At 37.5% G+C, this 25,319-nt stretch overlaps 1 protein-coding gene across 6 annotated transcripts in view; it reads right to left on the bottom strand.

Annotated features, from left to right (window-relative positions):
- LOC132795160 (uncharacterized) overlaps positions 1-25,319 on the bottom strand; it is a 125,323-nt gene that overhangs the window by 11,476 nt on the left and 88,528 nt on the right. The gene's annotated exons all lie outside the window — the stretch shown is intronic.

Raw genomic sequence — 25,319 nt, 5'->3', positions numbered from 1 at the left:
AGAAACAAAATGTAGCTTAGCCCTCGAAGGAAATTAATTGAAGAGCATTTCAATTTTTTTTTCGTCTCTTTTCCTTTCCTTTTCTTATTTCGATTTTACATTTTCTTTTCCTCGATTTTTGTATGCTTTATTAATTTGCTTTTTTTTTTTTTTTTTGTGGCCAAATGAAAACGCATAAATTGGTCGACTGACGATGATTTGTGCGCTGCTTCATTTGTCCCCAAAAATGCCTCTTTATCTCCCTCTCCACCCTCCTGCTCAGCCACAACAAGTCTCATTCGCATTCTCGCTCCGCCCTCCTTTCTCTTCTCTCTATAAACTGAACATGAATGGGATAGCTCTATGTAACTGCTAGCGATGGACTCGTGTCACGCACGACATCGGAATCACTTTGAAATATTTATATAGTTACATACATAACAATGTTGATCTATAGGAACTAACAAACTGTTTTACCTGCTATCGATAGGTTGAAAGCGTATGAATTTTAAATATGAAAATATTATAATAAAAATATATATTATCAAGTATTACTATAGATACTTAAGCACTTCATCAACTGTTCGTTAAAGTTTTTAACCATTAAATAATTTAATATGTAGACATTTTTTTACAGAATTTCAGGGCACATATGTTAAGTTTAGACTTTGAAATTTCTCTAGAGAAAGTTGACTTAAAAGTATTTACTAAGTGAACTTTTCAAAGTCATATACATATATATACATACATATTTCATCGAGATAGACAGTTAATATCTTAAGTTTAAATTCGGCTGGCCATTAAATTAACAAAAACATATAATTATTAGAAGCCAAGGATATTGTAAGTCTTAAGAAACGATTGAAATTTAGAAAAGGTGAGGACGGATCGAGAAAGCTCTAAGCGCTGAGCTTCACGTGATTTTTCTCAAAAGAGAAAAATTAATAGATTAAGCTTTTATAACAAAATTTTGTTTCGAATTAGCGATTACAATAGTATTTTTCAATTTTAAAGCACTGCTATTTCAAAGTTCACATATAATAGGGAGCGAGGCGTGGCCTACGCCCACCTCTCTGCGTATCTTTATTGTTAGCCTCAGGCAGCAACAACAACAAAAACTACAAGAGCTCTCGATATATTCATATTGTTAAGCAAAAATGATAGGCAGACATTTTCATTAAATGAAGTTAACGTAAGAAAAAATCATTGATTGACTAAATGATTGACAAGCTGATTGATTGATTGACTCAAGTACAAATCTCTTGTTTCATTTTAACTATTTAAATCATTATTTTTCATAAGGATATAAAAAAAAAGCATAAAGAATTTCGACAATTAAATTGTAGTTTATTGGCTGATTGATGATGATTGAATGGACTAAAATTCTCAAGTTGGGTGTCAACTATCTTAAAATATACAAAGTTATGGCAACAAAATATTAAATTTAATTTTAAGTTATACTGAAAGCTATATTTGTTATATTAATAAATCAATTTTATTAAATTCCAAATTGGGGAATCTTAAAATATACAAAATTAATAATAAATTATTTATTACAAATATACAAAAATATACCAAAGTCTATTTTTGGTATATCTATATACTACTGCCTTCAAACAAACAGAATATACCTTGGAATACAAAATATACCGAATAAAATACCAAAAGGTATATTCAGTATATCGATATCGATTATTACACTAAAATATACCACAGAATACACAAGAAACTAAAGAAAATGCCGTATAAAGTTATTTCCCATATAATGATTGACAATGATTGACTGATGAAATGATTGACAACAGCGTTTGCAATTCTTAAATTACTCTTCAGCAAAGATTTTCAAGCATTTGATGCACTTCTTTTGCCTTTGCTGATCAGCAAGCTAAATAACAAACGTAAATAATTAAAATATGCAAGTCGATTGATTGATGCAATTGGAATTCTTAAATTGTGTTTTATCCATCATCTTTTGCGATAATTCATTAACAAGACAAATACAGAAATACAGATGGAAACCCTTTTGGCAGATTGTTCGCTCTTGGCACGCTTTAAGTAAACTTTCCGCGCAAAGTTGAAAGCAGAAATTATTTGAGCTGCTTATTGGTGAAAGAACTCATCGAATACGCTCAATAGCCGGCGGCAATTGGCAAACGCTTTGGCTTTGGCTTTGGAGCAGTGTTGGATAATGCCAAAAGGAAGCGATTTTGCTTTCGCTTTTGCGATTTGCAAACAACATTTTCAAATGTGCTTCAATGGCTGCAAAAAATGTACAATTCATTGTGAGATCGCAAGGAAGGAGAGAAAGACGGGAGGGAGAGGGGGAAAGCAATTGCTGTTTTGCCGCTCAACATGTGGCACATGAATTGAATGCCACTCTCTCGCTCTCTCACTCTCTCACTCTCTTACCCTGTCCCTCTCTGTCTCGACAAATGTGCCACATTTCAAAAGCAAACAATTTAAAGAACTTTTCCATCATTTCGGGCCACGCTCGGAACTCAGAACTCGAACCTCGAAGCTGGGGCAACTTTTTTTGTTCTTGTTGTTGTTGCGGTGGAAGAGGAAGGGGAGAAGGGGGAATGGGGAGGAATGCAAAATGTTTGGATGCCTTCAAAAGCTCCATTTCCATATTCAAATTGCCGCAAAAATGACGAGGCAAGTTGCCAGCCAGAAACAAAATGTAGCTTAGCCCTCGAAGGAAATTAATTGAAGAGCATTTCAATTTTTTTTTCGTCTCTTTTCCTTTCCTTTTCTTATTTCGATTTTACATTTTCTTTTCCTCGATTTTTGTATGCTTTATTAATTTGCTTTTTTTTTTTTTTGTGGCCAAATGAAAACGCATAAATTGGTCGACTGACGATGATTTGTGCGCTGCTTCATTTGTCCCCCCAAAAAATGCCTCTTTATCTCCCTCTCCACCCTCCTGCTCAGCCACAACAAGTCTCATTCGCATTCTCGCTCCGCCCTCCTTTCTCTTCTCTCTATAAACTGAACATGAATGGGATAGCTCTATGTAACTGCTAGCGATGGACTCGTGTCACGCACGACATCGGAATCACTTTGAAATATTTATATAGTTACATACATAACAATGTTGATCTATAGGAACTAACAAACTGTTTTTACCTGCTATCGATAGGTTGAAAGCGTATGAATTTTAAATATGAAAATATTATAATAAAAATATATATTATCAAGTATTACTATAGATACTTAAGCACTTCATCAACTGTTCGTTAAAGTTTTTAACCATTAAATAATTTAATATGTAGACCTTTTTTTTACAGAATTTCAGGGCACATATGTTAAGTTTAGACTTTGAAATTTCTCTAGAGAAAGTTGACTTAAAAGTATTTACTAAGTGAACTTTTCAAAGTCATATACATATATATACATACATATTTCATCGAGATAGACAGTTAATATCTTAAGTTTAAATTCGGCTGGCCATTAAATTAACAAAAACATATAATTATTAGAAGCCAAGGATATTGTAAGTCTTAAGAAACGATTGAAATTTAGAAAAGGTGAGGACGGATCGAGAAAGCTCTAAGCGCTGAGCTTCACGTGATTTTTCTCAAAAGAGAAAAATTAATAGATTAAGCTTTTATAACAAAATTTTGTTTCGAATTAGCGATTACAATAGTATTTTTCAATTTTAAAGCACTGCTATTTCAAAGTTCACATATAATATACTTCTATTTTCATATGAATAATGGTTCTTGTAATAAAAACTCCAATTTAATTATTTCTTAATGTAAACAAATTGAAATTGCAATGTTATATCAAACCACTTTCTGAGTGCATTGTTTTTTATACATAAGTAAATATAGTTTGAAGCTATTTGTAGTTTGGAAGCTTTCTGTGAATCAGTAATTATTAATTTTTTCACAATTTCTCATAAATCATTTAGTATTTGAAAATCGTTTAAGCAACTAAGCTAACTTCTGAGCTAAGATCCTCAACGATCGTGATGACACGAAGTCAGCTTGTCAGAAAAGAAGTGCGGAGTACGAGAGGAAAAGAGACAGCAGGATGTTGGCCCCGCTGCAGTTGGCGAAGCGAAGCGCAGAGCAAAAACAAAAACAAAAAGAAAAAATAATATTCTGACACTGAAATGTGTTTGGTCTGTTTCTTTCATTTCGGAGTATTTTTTCGTTATTCTTGTTGTTGTTGTTGTGTGTTTCGCTGTCGTTGTCGCCGTCATCTTTCTTGTTGTTGTTGTTGTTAGTTGTTGCCCTGCGGCTGAGGCAGCGCACACATCATTTTAGCAGGCAGCTCCTCTTGCACGTCCTCTTGCACGCCCTCTTGCATCCATCGTCATTCTCATCCAGTTCGTCGCCCACTCGACTGTATTTGTGTGTGTGTATGTGTGTGTTCGCCCCGTGCATTCGTCTGTCTGTGTGTGTGTGTGTGTGTGTGTGTTTGGGGCTTGTCCCGGCCGACGGAAGCCAAAAGTGGAAATGCATGATAAATGACACGAGATTTTGTTTTCTTCGTTTTGCCTTGCCTTTGCTTTGCTTTGCTTCCTTTTCTTGCCCTTCTCTCCCTCACCCTTTTCCTCTCGCTCACACTTTGGGACGCCGCAGCAAGAACAACAATCATTTTTTATTTTAAGATACAACTGGACGAAAATTGTGAAACGATGACGTCGTAAATGTTTTGTTGCAACATTTTTTTCGTTTGCCTCCCTCTCTACGTTACTCTCTCTCTCTCACTTATTTTGTGTGTAGTCAAAGAATCACACAAGAATAAAAACAGCAAAGCAAACTGTCCGCGTAACGGAAACAGCAACTAAAACAACTGCAAGCGGCGAGAGGAAAGCAGCGAGAGGCAAGCAGCGAGAGGCACCCCAGCGACAGGCGCCCAGCGAGTTGGAACAGCACACACACTAATACACACACACACAACAACACACACACACACGCACACACATGCAACAGCAGTTGAAGCTAAAGTTGAAGTTGAAGTTAAAGTTAAAGGACTCAAGGCAGTAATAAACTCGACTCGGCCAGCAAGAACTCTGCAATGCGCTATCGGTTAACTCGACTGCGAAAATGCATCAACATTTAATTGGTTTTCAACATTTTGTTGCCTTTGAAATACAACATTTCATTTGTGCATTAACACTGAGCAAAATATTGCACCGAAACAGTATAAAAAAGCTATATCGAAATCTATATTTGGTATATTGATATACCACTGCATGCAAAATATGCAAAAACTGTGGCCTGTGACTATGACAACAGTGCGTATGCGTACTTTTTTTATTTATTTCACTTTTTTTTAGTAACCTTTCATGTCCATTACACATTACAAAGAAATGCGAGCTAAGAATATCAATTTTGCTTGCTAAGATTTAATATAAAATGAATTTGAGATATGAAAATATGAAAAAAATTAATACATTTTACATTATTCAATAATATTTTAAATCTTAAAAAAAAATTATGCAAGCTTCAAGCATTAAAAAAATGTTTAATCATGGCAACAGTAGATTCCAATTTAATTAATACAAAGAACTTTTTTTATAAAATTTAAAATCGTTCTTTTTAAGATCAACTCTACTAACTCTCTAAAGAAAGTTGTTGGAAAATTTGTTGTAAACGTTCTTCTATTTAAGTATAAATAAATATGCTGTACAAACTTTTAGTTCAACCCCATTTAACTAAAATATTTAAGCACATTTTATGTATAATGCAATTTAATTTGGGTTCTATGCATTTTAAGAACCTTTTCATATTAAATGCTTTGCTGTTGAAGACAAGTTGCCAGTGCAACTTGAATAGACTCTCCAACTGAAGCATTTATTAAGGCAACACGACTTGTGGATACCCTGCAAAAGTTTGGTTTGCGATTATTCCCAGAGTTCTGTTTTGCTTTTTGAGTGTTTCTTTCTTTCGACTTGACCAAGTCGATGTTTCGATGTTGGCCAAGTCACAAAGGGTGCAACAGCAGCGGCGTTGGCAGCGACGTCGACGTCGGCAGCGCTGCGGTTCGCGAGGCACAAACCGAAAATTCACACTTGGTTACTTCGCTCATGACTTTGGATATTATTGTGGTTTATGTTAGAGCTGTCACTTGCCGCTTCCAGCTTGCTGCTTGCTGCCCGCTGTTGCAATGTGCCACGCCCCGACGCCCAGGCAAGCAAAGGGGTGGGCGAGGAGAGGAGACGGAGGGGGGCGGGGCATGTGTTGGCTGCCGCTGTGTGATGTATGACTCCATGAAATGCGATATATTCATGTTAAATTATTTTTACAAAAAGGAGGAAAACGAAATCCCAAGCGACGACTGATGAGTGAGCGAGGGAGAGCGAGAGAGAGAGAAGAATGGAGACAGAGAAAGGGAGAGAGGGAAAGAGATAGAAAGAGGGTGAGGAAGAGGAAGGTAAAGAAAGGAAGAGCGAAAAAGAGACAGAGACAGGGACAACTAGGCGAATGTGGAATGTGGAATGCGCTGGGGCAGGCGACACGTTTTCGATAGCGACTTAAAGGCGCAACTCGACTTTAACGTTGCTGTGGCGCCACAATGTTGCACTGCCAGTTGGCAGTGTTGCCCCCGTGTTGCACTTTGCAATTGCGCAAACAATTAAAAGTTTGAAATATTGTGACAGCGTTTTCACAGTTAATTGCACAGGCGAACTTGCCAAGCCAAACAGCCAAACAGTCTCGACTGCCCCTCGCATAGTGACAGGGTTGCCACCCCGTCGTGTTGGACAGTCGATAGCCGATGCACAGCTTCAACTTCAACTTTAGACTGCAACTTTTATTCATTCATTACTTTCGATTCATTTTAGAACTTGCCTCAGTCCAGCTTCTTCTTCTGCCTCCCTCGCACTTTCGGGTGGCAACTCTACCCACCCTGCATGAGCAGCACTATTTAGTTGCAAAGGTGCAAAAAAAGTTTTGGCGTTAGTTTTGCACGACTTTTTCCACATTTCATTTGGCTGTTTGTCGTCTAAGGGTGGTCTAGGGGTAGTTCGAGGGGTGGGGCAGGGAGGAGGGAGGGAAGAAGGTGTCTCGCATAGTTTTGTAGCAATTCGTCCGATTGTTAAGTGGCAATTGGCGCAGCAGCTGCAATGCCAGCGGCAGCTGACAAACTGACAGCCATTTGTCATTAAAGGGGAGTGTTCGCTAAGGGTTGCATAAATGCACCTCACAGCTTGCAGCTTGCAGCATGAAGCTGGAGGGTTGACAAGATGGCGCTCCATTTTCAGTTCCGCTTTTCTTTTTAGTTTCCTCTTTAGTTTCCCGTTTTTTTTTTTTTTTTTTGGAGGTATTGGCACTCGCCATATGTTTTAAGCGTTTAACAAAAAGTTTAATTAGCAAATGTCGCTGGGGGTAGTTTTTCAATTTCATACACACACACAGAGAGTGAGAGAGAGGGCGTAGCTTCCCCTAAGCTCTCTCTCTGACTCGTTGTTATGGCGTGTAGCCAACAATTCGGGCTTATTAAATTCCAGACGAGCAAACGAGGGAATGTCAATTCGTGGCAATGCGCCCCAGGCGCACAATTTCCAACCCCCCCTACCCCCTGCCCACCCTATTGCACCCTCATCCTCCCTCTCTCTCTCTGCCTAACACAAAAGGCAAAAAAAAAAACTGAAAAACGAAATCTTTGTCAGGCAGTTAATTAAAAACTTGAATGTGCAGGACAATGGCTGCTGTCGCCCTGTCTCCCTATCTCCCCCTCCACCACTTCTTTGTATGTGTGTCGCCCCTAGAGTAGAGCACAAAGCAAGTGAGAGAGAGACACACAGCTTCGCTTCATCATAATTGCAACTTCACTCGTCACAGTGTCTAACCAAAGTACACAGCAAGTAAATAATTAAGCTGCGCTCAATTTCAAGTGAATGTGTGTTTCGAAATTGCAATTAAATGCGTGCAACTGTGCGTATACGTGATGCATTCGTTCATCAATGCATCATCATCATCATCAATTGCCATTAAATGAGACGGCGAACAACTCCATTTAATTGCAAAACTATGCCAATTGCTTGATCCGTTTCGCTCCGCATTGAGCGATAAAGTGGAAAAGTGGAAAGTGGAAAGCGGAAAGTTTGCAAGTCAAATCGAAGACGATGTCATCGATTGGTCAGCAGTAGGAAGCGAGAAAGCTTCTCAACTTCTCAACTGCATTTCATTTCTTAACTTATTTTAATACTAATTCTAATTCCTGTTCCAGTTTTAGTTCTAATTCTAGGAATAAACATAATTTTTTCTACACTTTATGGTATATGGTATATTTTGAATGAAATACTGTATACTAAATATAGTATTTGGTTTATGGTATATTTAGTATATAGTATTTCAATCAATTATACCATAGAAGGCAAAATATACCATAAACCAAATACTATATTTAGTATATAGTATTTCATTCAATTATACCATAGAAGGCAAAATATGCCATATACCATAAAGTGTAGAAAAAAAATTATGTATATTTCTAGAACTAGAACTAGAACAGGAATTAGCATTAATATTAATATACCAAAAGTGTTCTTTGGTATTTGGTATATTTTGCACTCTATGGTATATTTTAAAAGTAGCACTATATTAATGTACCAAATGAAGCCTTTAAGATTTGCTATATTTTGACATCTATATATTGTATTTGGTATATTTTGAATGTATTTGCATATAATTATACCAAATGTAGTCTTTGGTACATTTTAGTATTTTGTGGTATATAAATTTGATATATTTTCAAATTAATACCGCACCGTTTTGCTTTTTTTACAAAGGGTATCTCACAGTCGAGCACGCTCAACTGTAGTTTTCTTGTTCTTTTCTCTAATTAGCATTTTCATCTGACATTTTTTTCAATAAATCTCACAGCTTATCGCAGCGCTCATCAATCTGGCTTAATCTTAATGTTCATCTTCCGTTTGCTTTCGCTTTCAACAAATCAGAGCAAAACGTTGACCAAGATAATCTTTAATTGCGTTTTACTCTCTAATATCTTATTCTAGTTCCTCACTTAATGTTGCAAGTGTCAGTTTAATATGAAAATAGCTTCGAGTTTGAAGTTTCGAGATTCGATTTGTCACATTGCAAGTCGATTGAAAGTGTTTTAATTGATTGAAGTGGAAGAGGCAGAGACTTGTCGCATTTGAATGTGGCCCTAAATCATCTTGAATTTGGATTTTATGCAGCTTCGACGCCCAAATCCGCAACGGAAAGCTTCTAAATCTCCACAGGAAGCGAGTGAAAGGGAGAGAGAGAGAGAGCGGGAGTCGCTGGTAAACAATTGAATGATGAATTGGCGCCCACTTGGCAGATGAAGCGGCAACAATGGCCTCGAGCTTTGTGCTTGGGAGTTTGAACATGTGCGTGCCACAATATTGCCATGCCACCTGCCTCGCTCTCTCTCTCTCTCTCTCTCTCCCACTCTATCTCTTTCTCGCTTAAACTACTTTTGCACTGTCCGACCTGCTTTCTTTGCTGCTTGCTGCACAATGATGGATCTGCTTCATTTAGTTGGGCTCTCGACTCGTTTGAGTTGCCAGATAAATTGAAAACGCATGAAATATGTATGACAGACATTGCCAGGCAATGATAATCATCATCATCATCATCATCATCATGATAATGCTGTTGCTGATGATGGCATCATAATGCTGATGATAAGTGTTCGACTGTTGCAAGAACTTGCAGCTTAATCCCCAGCAGTCAAAGCGAAGCGATCTCTTAAAGCAGCAAATGAAATAAAGTTTATTCATTGCTTTCCTCTTTTTTTGTTATCCAATTACAATTTATTGTAAAACCAAGCTAATACAATTGATTTTTATTCCGAATGAAACATTAAATTTCCAACTTTTCCCTTATTTTTTATAAGTTATAAGTTATTTAATTTCAAATTTACCAAACCGATCTCTTAAAGATGCGTAAACAAACTGCATAATTCAAATTAGTTACAATACAAAATATAATGCAATAAATTTTATTCATTGCCTCTCTCTTTTTTGCATTCCAATTACTATTTCCTTCCTCACTTTTTCTTTAGCTTAAGATCAAGCCAATAAAATTAATTTTATTTCCAAATAGAGCATTCAATTTACAACCAAATTCCCTAGAATATAGTTCCCTAATTTCCTATAAGTTTTCACTTCAATATCAAATTTACTAAATCGATTTTTACTCAATACTCGTATTCGAGATACTCAGTTTGCATCGAAATTTCGCATCAAGATGTCTTTATTGAAATTCACGCAGTTTTCGCGTATTTTGCAACACTGAAAAGAGACGTTGCAATGGCGACACACAAAAATGTGAAATGCATGTAAATTTAATATATGAAATATTTTGTTGCATGCAACACGCTTTGATAAATATTTGTAAATATATTTATGGGATGGCGGCAACCGCAAAATGTTTGTTGTTGTGTCCTCCACTAAAAGGCAGCGCACGAAGTGAAAAGCAGCGCTGCCAGTGGAATCGCTACCCTGTAATTCCCTTACAATCAAGTTGTAATTAATAGCTAACATTCACAATAATTTATATAGAATTATATTGACAATTAATAGCTAACTTTCATAGTAAAAGTAATATAAAATTCTATTAACAATCGATGCAGATATCATGTTGTCAATCAACAAAGCGGACAATCAATCAATCAAGTTGTAAGTCAAGTAAGTCAATCTTCTCAAAATTTTCTCAATCAATCAATAAGTCAATAAATCAAAAAATATGTAATATGTAAAAATTTGATAGTAATAAATCAAGTGAGTCAATCAACCAATCAATCAAATTGCAATTGGGTTGAAAATGTTAAAGTGGGTCAATCTTCTCAAACTTTTGTCGATCAATTAAACAAGGTCCAATAAATAAAACCTTTATATTAATAAATCAAGCGAGTCAATCCTCTTTGAAAGCTAATCAATCGATCAATCAAGTTGCAATAGAGTTGAAAATAACTAAGTCAATCTTCTTAAAACATTTGTCAATAAATAAATCAAATTGCACCAATAGCTAACCAATTTCTTAATCTTTTGTTAATCAATCAATCAGACAGTCAATCAATCAAATTGTATTAAATTAATAACTATTTTATAACAATGTTTGCATAAAGTAACATACTCGTTTGTGAATAGGCGAATTTATCAATCAATCAGGCACTTAATCAAACAAGTTAGTCAATGAATCAGTCAATCAGTACTATAAACAACATATAATGTCTGAGCAAGCAATCAGAAGTTAATCACGCAATTAATCAAACAAGTTGATCAATCAATCAGTTGTTCAATCAGTACTATAAACAACAAATAATGTCTGAGTAAGCAATTAGAAGCTGATCAATTACAGAATCGATCAGACAAGTTAGTCGATCAATCAGTCAATCAATCGTTCAATCAACAATTTAATCGAGCTTTCATATGTCACTCAACCAATGCAACCCTTTCAGCTGGTATTTGTGCAGGGTATTCGCAACCAGCAAAAGTGCCGCAGCATATTGACACGTGTTGTTGTCATTGTCGTGGCTGCTGCTGCTGCTTCTGTTGTTGTTGTTGTTGTTGCTGTTACGTTAGTTGTTGTGCAACTAGAGGAAGTGCATTTGAATTTGCGCACTGTCGTTGCGGTAAATGTGGCCAACGGTCGAGAGGCAAAAGCAAGAGCAAGAGCAGCAGTAAACGCTTTTGCCTCCACTGTCCCCCCAAAAAAAAAGAATCCAGTTGCAAAATTCAAATGTTGTTTACTTCGTTGCTGTTGTTGTTGTTGTTGTGCATTTAATGCACATTTGAATAATATTTATGAATTTATTGCTGTGAGCACTTTAATTGCGTTTGCTGCTAGCCAAAATGCCAACAAATTTTTGCATGATTTATGCGAACGGCTTAAACAAAAGCACAAAAGCTGCCAGGAAGAGGGAAGAGGAAAGGGAAGGAGAGGGAGAGAGGAAGAGAGGAAGAGGGAGTTGCATGTCGAACTCTCGCTTAACTTCATAAAGACTTTATTAGTAAATAAAATGCCATAAAATGTAAACAAGCTCGAAGCCAAGGCTGCAACAAGAAGAACTTGATGACGACCCCGAGACTTTGAGACTCTGAGATCCCTTGACCTCCCTCTCCCTCTCCCTCTCCCTCTCCCTCTCCCTCTCCCTCTACTCTTCCTTTTCTCCTCTCCCCCCGGCTTGTTAGCTGCCATTGTGTCCATTGTGCACAGTTGCTCGCTGAGCTCAGTTAAAACTCTAGTTGAGCTATGCAACTGTCTAGCTCCCCTCTCTCTCTCTCTCTCTCTGTCGCTCGCTATATCTTCTTCCCTCTCTTTCTCTCTATGACATTATGCAAATCGCTTGGCAGCTGCGGCTACTGCGAGAGTCTGTATACAAAAGCAGCCGGAATGCCGATGTCGAAGTCGATGCCGATGATGTTGACGATGACGATGACGATACGGCTGCAAAGACTTTAAGTGGATTACAACGGCAACAAGCAACAACAACAAGAACAACAGCAACAGCAACAACTTGTTAGCTGGCAGCTGAAACCCCAACAGCAAAGTTCAATAGTTGTTTGACTTTCGATATGATGACGTAGATGGAGTAAGCAAGACGACCCCAAAGAGGAGCAGCAGCAAGAGAAATTGAAGCAGCCACAGCTAAAGGCAAAGCAGCTGAAGGCGGAAAGCGGAACCTGATGAAGGCGTAGCAAATGCAACTGAAGCAGCAGCAACAGCAACTAAAGCAACAGCAGTTGCAAGACAAGACTTTCTTTGGCCTTAGTTCGTTGGCTGCTCAAGAGTTCGCCGTTGGCGATGACGATGACGAAGCCGATGACGTTGAAGCTGAAGCTGAAGCTGATGATGCTGCTTTCGTCTGCGCTGCCAATTTTTATGGATTTTCAATTTTCCGCACGCGGCTGCTTAAGGAATTTCAAGCTGAATGCCATATTACATATTACGTATTACGTATACGCCATGTACTGCAGACACAGAGCTTAAACACAACATCAAAATTGTTTGTCAATGATTCATGTTTAATAATTGACATAAATTTAAAAACAAATATTCTAATGTTTAACACCTTTGCAATTGATATACCAAATACTATCAATATACCAAATACAGCTTTAAGTATATTTTAGTATTCTGCGGTATATTTGTAGAATATGGTTTTATCGGAACTTTGGAATATTTTAGTTTATTTGTCAAATATGGCTAGAAATATTTTTATATTTTTGCGGTATATTTTTTGGTATAATTTTAGTAAATGGTATTATTGAAACTCTGGTATATTTTTGTATTTTTGCGGTACATTTAATTGGTATAATTTAAGTAAATGGTAATATTTAAACTTATTTTTAGTATTTTTGCGGTATAATAATTTGGTATAATTTTTGAATATGTTTTATTACAACTATGGTATATTTCAGTATTTTTGTGGTATATTTGTGATAGAATATGGTTTTATTGAAACCTTGGTATATTTTTTGCGGTATATTAATTTGATATTATTTTAAAATTTTGTTTTATTGCAACTGTGGTATATTTTTGTATTTATGTGGTATATGAATTTATTGAAAATGTGTACCGGGTATTTCACAGTCGAGCAAACTCAACTGTAACTTTCTTACTTGTTAAATACAAATTTGTTGTCTATAATAATTATTATTGTAAATGAAACTGACTAACAACTGGTTAACAAAACTTTTTACCTTGTTTATTTGGCATTACATATTCTTGCACCCCGTTTTTTCTCCTCTCATCTGTCTTGCCTCTCCGCTCTTCTCTTTCTACTCTTGTGTCTGGCAGCTCATCAATTTGTTGCTCGACTTGGCTTCGTTGCATTCTCGTGGGTCACATCATTCTCTCTTCCTCTCTCGCTCGCTCTTTCTCCCTCCCTCTCTCTCTCTCTCTGTCTCTCCCTCTTTGCTTAACTCTCGGCCCAACTGCAATTTAAACTTTGCTCATTGTCCGGCATTAAAAATGTTCTGTCTTCCTTCCGCACACTTTTCTTTTACTCTCCCTCTCTCTCTCTCTCTCTCTCTCTCTCTCTCTCTCTCTCTCTGGGCTGTAACTAATTTCTGTAAATTCTGCTTTTTAGTTAGTTGCATGGCAAATAATAACTTCCGCTTTGCCTAAGAAATGATTATTACAACAAGCCAAAGTCCCTCTCTCCCTCTCTTAGTCTCTTTCTCCCGCCCTGCGTCTGTCTCTGTCTCTGTATCTGTCTCTGTCTGTTGCCTTGGCTCCATTTATTGCTTAAAGCGCTAAAAAGAAATTTTTTGCCTTTGCACTGCGTCAAACTTTATTATGCTTTACTTGCAAGTCGAACGAGAATCGGAGTGAGGAGAAAGCAATGGAAGTTTCTGGCTTGCATTGCCAAAAGTGGGCGGTGGCGGCGGTTGCTGTTGTGGGCGTGGGGAGCAAGTCTGTGCCCGCGAGGACAAAACACACGCATTGCCACAGACAGCGAGGGTGTCCCGAAGAGTTCATATAAAGAGAAAGAGAGAACTCCAGAGAGAGAGAGAGAGAGAACGGAGTTTTACTATTCAAGCAAACATTTCGCTTTCTTTGCAACTTTTGTGGCCACCCTCGCTATGTGGCGCTAACAGCTAATAACTACAGCAAATAATAACAAAAACTAGCCGCCATTTTTGCCCATTTCCCCTCCTCCTCCTCCTCCTTCTCTTCCTCCCTTTTGTCTTTCACAATCTCTGTCGCGAACAAGCGAATGGATAAGTAAAGCAAAGCAAAGCATCCACTGTATTTGCGCCCATTTATACTTCACCCCCTCTCTCTCTCTCCCACCTCTTTTGGCTAACGGCACGCACTGGCCACGCCCATGAAAAAAGCCGACCAAACGCCCCTTTTGATAGTTTATCCACTCATTCCGAGCCGTTGAAGCGCAACCGGCAAAGTGCGGCTTCAACTTTTGTTCAAGTTGATCGAAAAAAACGCGAATAAATCAACTGAAGAACAACTCGACAACAACAACAACAACAACAACAACAACAACAACAATGAGAGGCAAACAACAACGAACATAAAAGAGCCCAACAACAACAACAACAACAGTTGAAGGAATATTTATAATACGTAAGTTGCAGAAATATGTTATTAACAAATATGCATAAAAATCAAATGCTCTTCAGGCAAAACAATACTTGAAATGAAATGGAATGAAGGGAAATCAAATGAACTCGACAAAGGTCAAGGAAAGCAGTGAAAGCAATTAACAATTAATAGTTGAACAGAATTGAGGCAATTTTTGTAATGGAGGGAAACAAGAAATTTCACGAATTCAGAAAGTTGCGTGATTTAAGTCGAAATATTTCTACACCTTTTTGCAACAGCATTAAATTAACTTACTATCTATCTACAATACTATCGCATTGTTTGACTATCGATAGCAATATCGTTCGATAACATTTTATTTAGTTTTCTATCAGTTTTCTTGTTTAGCTACCGAACTTTTTGTCTACCTTAGCCTGACGACCTTAGTCCCTCTCGCTCATTTTATTGCAAAAAGAATTTGTTATTAACATACAATAAAAATAAATAAATAAATTTGTCTTCTATGAATTTGTTGATATATTTGTCAACTTAATTATTTACATATCTATTAATTTGTCATCTATTTATCGATTTACCAAACTAACTATCTATATGACTATCATACGTTTATAGATCTCTCTCAATTATAGTATATCTATCTTTCGAATGATATTTTTATTGATATATTGAACTATTTGTCTTCTATTACCACTGCTTTATTTATCTAGTGATGCGTCTGGCTATCAATCAATCTGTTGATATACCTATTGATCTATCAAACTAACTAGCTATAACTATAACTATCATCCGTGTATAGGTCTTTCTTATAATCGATTTATCTATCGATAAATATTTCCATTAATATATCAAATTCTATCTCTATTATAACTATGTAGCTATACATTTATTTAGTGATGCGATCACTAAATTAATCTATCGATAATATATTTATCGATCTACCTGACTACCTTATCAATCTAACTATATCTTCCATATGTCTACCTCTTCATCTCTAAGTAACTTAATGACTTCGAAATACTTAACATTTCAACATACTTATCTCTAATATCTGTTTAATTAGTTTTCTATCAATCTAACTTTTTCCTTTCTATCGACTTATCTATCCATCTATCTCTCAACTATCTATCTCCCTCCCTCGTTATCTTTTTATTTGCATAATTACATCTATTTTATTATACATATAGTTCTCTCAGTATATTTTTTGTTTGGCTTTGGTTTTTCATCTGCTTTGTGCTTTTTGTAGTGCGGTGTTGAGAGTCTGGCAAACACTCGACAACAAAAAGGCGTTTCAAAATTTTAATTTTAATTGAAATTGAAATATTTATGCTGCCACTTGCCACTTGCCACACGTTGTCGTTGTCGTTTCCGTTGACGTTGTAGCTAAAGTTGACGCTGACGTTGTCGTTGCCTTCCAAATTTAATCAAGCGCCAAGTGTAAAGCAAAATCTAAACAAAATGTTGAGCCTCGAGTGTGTGTGTGTGTGTGTGTGTGTGTGTGTGTGTGTGTGTGTGTGTGTGTGTGTGTGTGTGTACACTACATGTGCAAGTCTGTGTGTGTGTGTGTGTGTGTATTAGTTGGGGTAGCTGAAAATTAATTAAGTTGAGAAAATGTCAACGTGGCTGCTTTTGCTTTTGCTTTTGTCGCTGTCGCAGCTTTTGCCTGCGCCTTTTGCCTCAACGTCGCGTTGCTTAACTACGCCTCGCTTCCTCTTCCTCTCCTTTACATCCCTTCACTCTACCTCTTGCCACCAATTGCTCCCAACGCGACGTCTCGCGTCATTCGTTTTATTCCATTTCATTCCGTTTCGTTGACTCTTTTCCCCGTTTCATTTCGTCTCGTTTCCCCTGATTTGCCTGCATTCTTCTTCTTTTTTTTTGCAACATTGCACAACCTGTGTTGGTAAATAGTTGCAGTGTCTGCTCAGTTGAACCACGTCGCTTTAACTACCCTTTAACTGCATTTATGAAAGGTAAGCTTATATCTTAGAGGTTATTAATCAATGCCTGAGAAGAGCTACAAATCAAGTAGTAAAGTATTCTGCTCAACACTTGACTTCATTGAAGTTTTAAATAATTACTGAGATTCAAATTTCGATTCAATTTGAATTACTAATTTTTGTAACTATAAAATTTGTGTTTAAGTGGTTTGGAACCGATTCACAAACGGTTTAAAATCGTTTCGCCAAAAGTTGCATTTGGTCAAAAAGCCACAACCTCACTAACTTATATAACCGATTCTTAACCGGTTTATAACCGATTCGCCAAAATTGAAATTCTATATAAACTATGACATCAATTCACTGAAAAACATACTTTTCAGCAATCAACGTCAATAACCGATTCATAACCGGTTCGCAACTGTTTCGCCAAAATGTTTATTATTTTCTAAAAATTACTTTTATATAGCAACATTTTACTGAGTAACATATATTGCAGCAATTACAACCGATAACCGGTTCGTAACCGGTTCGTAACCGGTTCGCAAAAATTTTAATTTTTTCCTAAAAATTACTTTTATATAGCACAATTCCAGTGAGTAACTTGCAGTTCAGCAATTACCGCCAATAACCGTTTCATAACCGTTTCACCCAAGTTGTTTGTCATTCTCAGCTCTCCTCTACAAGTTATTTGCCTTGCATCCACCCGTAGAGTGCAAAGTGCACTAGCTTGCTTCTGTGGCGCTCATATTAAGTTTTACACCTACAGTAAACACTCACACACACATACAGAGAGAGCTTCACATATGAGACACCTGGCTGGTGATTTAATAACGCGACGCTGCAAATTTTGCGGTTTGAATAGCAGCTAACTTTATTTTATGATAAGTTTATAATGCTGCTCACACATATGGAACACACACACCCATACACACACATGGCACACTCACACACACACACACACACACACACACACTCTTGAGCTGGGGGAATTGCAAAGAGCGTAAAAATGAAACAAAAGCGAATTCACATAGAACGAAGCCCAAACGCGATTCTTCTGCTTTTCAACATTTTCCGCTCGCCCTTTGTGCCTGTTTTTTGTTTTTGTAGCTTGCTTTCCCCCTCTCTCCTCGCTCCTTTCTCCTCTCCCTCTTCTCTCTTTCAGCCTTTTTTCTTTGCTTTTGTGCATGTGTTTTAGTTCACTTTGAACAGGCGGTAAAAATTTGCTAAAATTACACTAAACTGCAGCAGCCGAGCCGGTTCGCCTGGGAATAGGCGGGCGAGCGGGGCGTGGCACCATCTAACTACGATATGTGCAAGCAGAAAGAGGAAGCGAGGCGATGCAGGGGAAGCAAATTATATTAGAAATTTTGCTGTACTCGTGTCTCACGGGGCGTATGAGCGTTGAGCGTTGACTGCTGAGTGCTGACTGCATAATAGGGTTAAAGTGACGCAGTTCGATCGCGCCTCCCGCTGCCACGCCCACGCCCACTGCTCGCCTAATTCCCAGCTTTTCACTGGCACTCTGTCCCTCTATCACTTCTTCCTCTCTCTGCCCCTCTCTATCTCCTTCAGTCTGTCCCCCACTCTTTCTTTCTCTTCATTTCTCGCCCCCCATCTGTCTATCTGTCTCTCTCTCTCTCTCTGTCTCTCTCTCTCTCTCTCTCTCTCTCTCTCTCTAACCTCTCTTTCTCTTTCCCCTCTCTCTCTCTCTATCACTTAATATCTCCGCCCCTCTCGCTCTTTTCCCTCTATATCCCTTCATTCACGTCTTCGCTCCTCTCTCTTTCCACATCTCTCTCGCTTCATCTCTCCTCCCATTTCTCTATCCCCTCCCTTCCCCCTCTCGCTCTCTCTCTCTCCCTCTCTGCGCCACTCAAACTAAAGTCAGTTACGCTTTTTTGTCTTTTTTCCGAGTCGCTGTTGCCATCAAAAAAGACACAAGAAAATTTTGGACAAATTGCCCAAGGGAAGACAGCAGCGAAAGAGAATGGCAAGGAGAGTCAGGAGGGGGCTAGGCAGGGAAGTAGGCAAGGGGGCTCTGTCAATGCGCTGTCCATGGCTAGACAAACAATAAGTGAAAATTTTCAATTTTGTATGCAAAACTGTGACACAGCTCGATAGTCACGCACCACACAAAAGTGTTTGATGGCGATGATGAGCAGAAGAAGAAGCAGTAGAAGAAGATGAAGAAGAAGCAGAAGCAGAAGGGACAACGATGATGATGATGATGATGATGATGTGGTTCAGTGACAGATCCTTGATGCAGGATGTGGCGTGTCTCAGCCTTTGGCTTTGACTTGATTTTGTGTGCTGATAGGCGCAAAAAGTCAAATTGTGGCAGCCAATTAACAGCAGCAGCAACAGCAGCAGCAGCAACATGAGGCATGCCTCACACTCTGCTCTGCTCCTCACTCTCTGTGTTTTGGGGCAGCTGTTAAGAAAAGCACAAGTCAAACAAAGCGAGGCAAAGTGCACACATCAGACAGCAAGAGGAGCGAGACAATGGCTTTGACTTTGAGGTTGGGGGTTAAAAAGGGTTAAAGGGGCTTTTGCGTAGAGCTGCGGACGTGCCACATGCTGCATGCCGCATGCCGCATGAGGCCAAGGCATGCTGCAAGCTCGTTTATAAAGTTGACAAAAAACGTTTGGCCCAGCGATAATCATCTGGCAGTTTTGCGCTATCAGCGACACACACGCACACACACTTTACACACACATACAGAGGCTAGGACAATGGAGCTAAGCCCCAAAAAAGGAGCCACTGAAGCGTGTCAAAGATGAGACTGAGACTGAGAATGGCAATGGCAATGGCAATGGATATGGATATGGCCATGGAAAAGGCAGCAGCCTAGGCGTAAGGAAGAAGTCAGCAGTAGCTGCAAATGATGAAGAAGAAAAGGAAGAAGAAGTGCCAACGAAATGGACACGGGCTCAAGGCAAAGAAGATTCACAAGCTCGACACTTTTTTTTTGGGCTGCTCCAGCAACAAAATTTGCCCCACATAAAAGATGACTGGCAAATTGTAAAGCGATGGCAGCGAAACGCGATAAAAGTCACAAAAAGAAGAAGAAGAACAGTAAGCGGGACTCTGACGCGAACCAGCAAAAAGGGAAAGGCAAGTCAACAGGGGACCCAAAAGAAAGGCTGCGCCTAGGGGCTTGACCTGCTAATGAGTGCATGAGTTGAGCAAAGCAACGCGAAGCGAACCGAAGCAGAGCCTGCACACTGCTTCGAAAGCAGGCAAAAAAGGCAAAAAATAATTCCAAATTAAATAATACAGAATAATCACAAAATGAGATCAGAATCTTAGACAAAACTAGCTCATTTTTGTAATCATTTTAGAATAGCTTAAGCTGAATTAATAACACCTTTATTTCTTAATAAAATGAATTTGTTTATTTTGTTACGCTTTGTATAAGAATTTGTTAATAAATATTCAAAGAATAAACTCAAAAATTTGGGTACTTTACTAATACGCGGAACATAAATGAATAGTTGCAAACAAATTCCATAAATTCCGAAAAAAATAATTAAAATGAAATAAATTTATGTGAAAATTTTCAGCAAATAGATACCCAAAAAAAAAATAATAAGAGTAACGTAATTAACTACCGTTCAGTTTTTGCAAATTTAGTTTAGTTGTTATTGATGCGATTTGTAGAACCTAATTTTCAATCTAAATCCCAAATTGCTTTGACTATTTTATATATCTAACATAAAATGAAATCAAACTGTTCTCCATACATTTGCTATGCTACTAACTTTTATTTGAATATTGAATTTAGTGAAATTGAAAAAGCATAAATTTTTTCTTGATTTGCATTATTGTAGTTGGACTTTTTTACATCTATAAAGTCATCGCCTTGAACCACTGTGCGACTGTGGGTCGCAATAGGCACAAGGCCAAGCCAGTAAACAATGGCGAAAAAATGGAAAATTGCAACGCAAAGCAACATGCAAAATGCAGGCAACAACATTAGAAACAACAACAACAACAACAACAACAACAACAACAACAACGACAACAACGACAACGACAATAGTAGCAAACAAAGAAGAAGAAGCGCCTGAAAGTAGGCTACGCAAAAAAGCGAAAGTGAAGCGCATAACAATTGGTTATTCCTATTAGTTAAACGGCGAGTGAAGCTAGCGAAGAGAGGCCAAAAAAGAGGAGTGAGTGGGAGAGATATATGCATGTGCTAACAGATAGAAAGAGTGAGAGAGAAAAAGATACTTAAAGAAAAGGTTAACGAGAATTCTGCTTAAAAGTCATTCGAATAAACTTTAAGCAAGTGTTTTCAGTAAGAAAACGAATGAAGCACAAACTGAAGTGACTCTCTAAAGACATTTGGCAAGAAGAATCACACTTAATTTATGCATTTATTAATATGTACTCGTAATATATTTTGATGCTGAAAGTGTAAAACCATTGAGCCTTAAGGCCTTAGTCGCTTTATTGTATTCAATAATAGTAAAGCCGTTGCTTCAATTTTAAGCACAAATCGATCAGTTCTACAAACTTCAAGCATTTCCATTTTGTGTGAAAAAAAACATTTTTTTAATGTAAGATCTTTTCAAACTTAAAAGAACATTTTTTATTCTCAAAACGATGGTTGAATAATAAAATCTTGCTTTAAGATTTGAAAAATCTTGCTTCAAGATTTTTTTAAGATCGCAAAAATCGTCATTCAAGATTTCCAATCTGCTTTACAATCTAGAATAAAAGATTCTTAAATCAAGCATAGAAATATTATATAGCAATAGAAAATCGATTTACGATTGTTTCAACCAAAAAAATCTTATATCACAATTGTTGTTTTTAAGACTAAAAAAAATTTGATCAAGATTTGCAATGCACTTTTTTAATCAAGTTTTGTTTCTCTCGGAGGAGAAATTAAACATTGCATCAACTTAACATATATTTGAACGTTTCTTTCTTGATTGTATAATATATCTAAATAATCTTTTAACACTTGTTAGATATGCATGTAGAAACCCTACCACTTTTTATCTGGGCACACTGTCAATGAGTATCGATAGTTCGATACATTCCTTTCTATAAAGTTAGAATCTCTCTGAAGTTCTGCGCAACTGAATCTAACTACTTTATATACTTTGAAAATATCAATAAAAACTCTGTTATAATCAAATGACATCAATTATACCAAAACATAATTTATTTTATATCATTTATTTATTTCTTGATGTAATAAAACTTTAAATGGAATTTTTTGTGAAACCCTTTTTATTTATCGATTCTTTTTTGTTAAGTAAAAGTGTTGCGAACTTTGATTTGGCAACTTCTTGAAAACATTTCAACTGACTTGAAAAGCAATTTAAAGCTTAAAGTGACAAAAAAAATGTTTCCTTCATTCCTATAAATTTTATATACTTATGTGTATAAAAATATAGAAATAGAAATGGAATTGTTGTCTGCGAAAACGTGAAGTGCTACTTAGCTTTGAGTTGTGTCTCGTTTCAAGAGCAACGCACGCGCGTGTGTGTGTGTGTGTGTGTGTGGGGGTAAGTAGATGTGTGGCATGTGGCATGGCGGCATGTTGCATATACAATGCAAATGCATTTATAATTGCAGAGAGCGCGCGACTCGGTTTTCAATCTCCCTTCGCCTGCTTCTGCTCCTGCTCCTGCTCCATTTAAGCTAAAAGAGACCCCAAGCAGATGTGGCATGCAACTTGGCGAAGCACTTGCGGTTGTTTTGTAGGCCAGACGCGCAACGGGAAACCTCTTTGTGTGGCAGCGATTTACCTCATTCCCGCTAAGCTCAACTGCTGCTGCTGCTGCTGCTGCTGACAGGCTGCCGCTGATTAAGAACTTATTTAAAGAAGTCTCGTGCAACAAATTGCGGCAGGCTGTAAAATCAAAAGCGAAAGCAAAAAAGCGTAGCGAGAAATTTAATTTGTGCAAAAGTGAAACGCTGATGATAATGATGAGCAAGAGGAGGGGGAGGCGGGACAGCAGCAAAGCAGTTGCAGACAAATTGCAATGAACACACACATACACAGACACACACACACACTCAAAGACAGACAGACAGCAGGCAGACAAAAGGCAGAGAAAGCAATAGAAATTTCGCCTTAGAATTTCGCAACAGTCCAAAAGGGGGATAGAAAGTGAGGAAAAGGGAAGCAAGGGGGTGGGGAGCAATGGCAAGTCACACTAAATTGCAAGCTGTCTTCTGTTTCCACTTCCCCTCCTCCATCTCTACCTCTGCCACTTCTCTATGGCATTCTTCACGTTGTCGTTGCAATTAAATGGGCGCACAAAAGTATGCAATAGAAATTGTTAAATAAAAAATGCAATGCAAAATGGCAAATGGCAAATGCTGTAAACAAAATGCCGGCATAACGAGACGACAAGCAGCATTAGAAAGCGAATGAAAGCAAGCAAAGGAGCGCAGAGAAAGAGAATGAGTAAAACAGAGAGAGAGAGAGAGAGAGACAGAGAGGGAAAGAGTGAGAAGAGAATGAAATGCAACGACTCTTTTGCATGATCACAGAGCATTGACAAAAAAGCTGGCAAAGCACGTGACACGAGTCGAACATTTGCTGCGTGTCAAAACGTCGCTGCTACGTGCACTCAACACCTACACATAGTAGGCAGCATTCTCCCCTCTTCACCACTCTCTTCCTCTCTTTAACTGTGCCAATTTGGCCAAGCTGAATTTGGAATTGCAATTGAAAGTGATAATTTCATTTCTGAGCATAAACCTCTACACAAATATGAATGCGTATGTGTGTGTGTGTGTGTATGTCTGTGTGCGACTATTTAAGTGTGTGTGTGTGTGTGTGTGTGTGTGAGAACAGGAGCAGCGGTCGCATTTGCTAACTGGTCATAAGTTTGGACAGTAAACATGGCGACATGGCAAACGAACACATAGAACAAGCAAACACTCACACACACACACACACTCTTAAAAAAGTTTTACACTGAGAGAAATGGCAAACAAGTAAAAAAATTACAGTCGAGTGTGCTCGCAACAAAAGTATATTCCGCAGTATATTCTAAAACATACTGCATTAAAAATATACCACTGACTACTAAATAGAGCAGATAGTCAGCAAATCGTCGTGGCAATATTTTTAGAGTATACCAAATTAATTTACCGTGAAAATACTAAAATTAGTATTTTGGCACATTAATATATATATAATAATAATACATAATATTATGATAAATACAAAATATTAAGTACTAAATATTAATTTACCAAAAAAAAATCAAGTATATACTGAATTTGGTATATTTGATATATTGATATATAATAATAGATAGTACATATACAATAATAATACATAATATTATGATAAATACAAAATATGAAGTACTAAATACTAATATACCGAAAAAATCAAATATATACTGAATTTGGTATATTTGGTATATTGATATATAATAATAGATAGTACATATATAATAATAATATATAATATTATCATAAATATAAAATATTAAGTACTGAATACTAATATACCTCAAAAATACTGATATATACTAAATTTAGTATATTTGTTATATTGATAGTGTTCTACTCTCCAAAAATACTACAGTACACAAAATATACCATAAAGAAAGAGGCAGCTGATTCTGTGGGAGGATGGGAGGCTAAGGGTCACTTTGTCATGAACAGAGACAGAGACAACAAGCCAGCGAACGAAATAAATACTAAATATTATTTAAATACTAAACACCAAATATTAAATGGAATCGAAACTAAAGTCACAGATTTTGCTCGGTGCACATATGACTTTTAAAAAATACTAAAGTATACAAAATATACCATAAATAATAAATACTAAATACTAATTATTAAATTTTAAATACTAAATACTAAACACTAAATAATAAATGGAATCGAAACTAAAGTCACAGATTTTGTTCGGTGCACATATGACTTTATATAAAGGCGGCAAAATCAGGTTAAACACACAATCAACGACAAGCTGCAATGGAGCAGGGAATGCAGAGCACAGCTTGGGGAAGAAGACAAATGTGGAAGCGAGAAGCTGTACGAGTTCGAAAGAGAAATACATAGAGTGAGAGAGAGAGAGAGAGGGCAGAGGCGAGAGGGAAATGCCAAACCAAAGGCAAACCAATTGGGTCATAATTGCTTTACGAACGCCAAACGCAAATGAGTCGTAAGCAGAGCGCAGAGAGCAGAGCAGAGCAGACAGGAGTAACTGCTAGCTGGTGTAACTGGTAACCGGTAACCGATAACTAGTAACTGCTAACAAGCGAGAGAGAGAGAGAGAGAGAGAGAGTGAGGGAAAGAGGCAGCTGATGCAGTGGGAGGATGCGAGGCTAAGGGTCACTTTGTCATGAACAGAAACAGAGACAACAAGCGAGAGCGAGAGAGAAAGAGAGAGTG

The sequence above is a fragment of the Drosophila nasuta genome, chromosome X (genome assembly GCF_023558535.2).
Source record: "Drosophila nasuta strain 15112-1781.00 chromosome X, ASM2355853v1, whole genome shotgun sequence".
NCBI lineage: Eukaryota > Metazoa > Arthropoda > Insecta > Diptera > Drosophilidae > Drosophila > Drosophila nasuta.
Note: the sequence above shows the minus strand (reverse complement) of the source record. Positions and strands in the feature narration are given on the sequence as shown.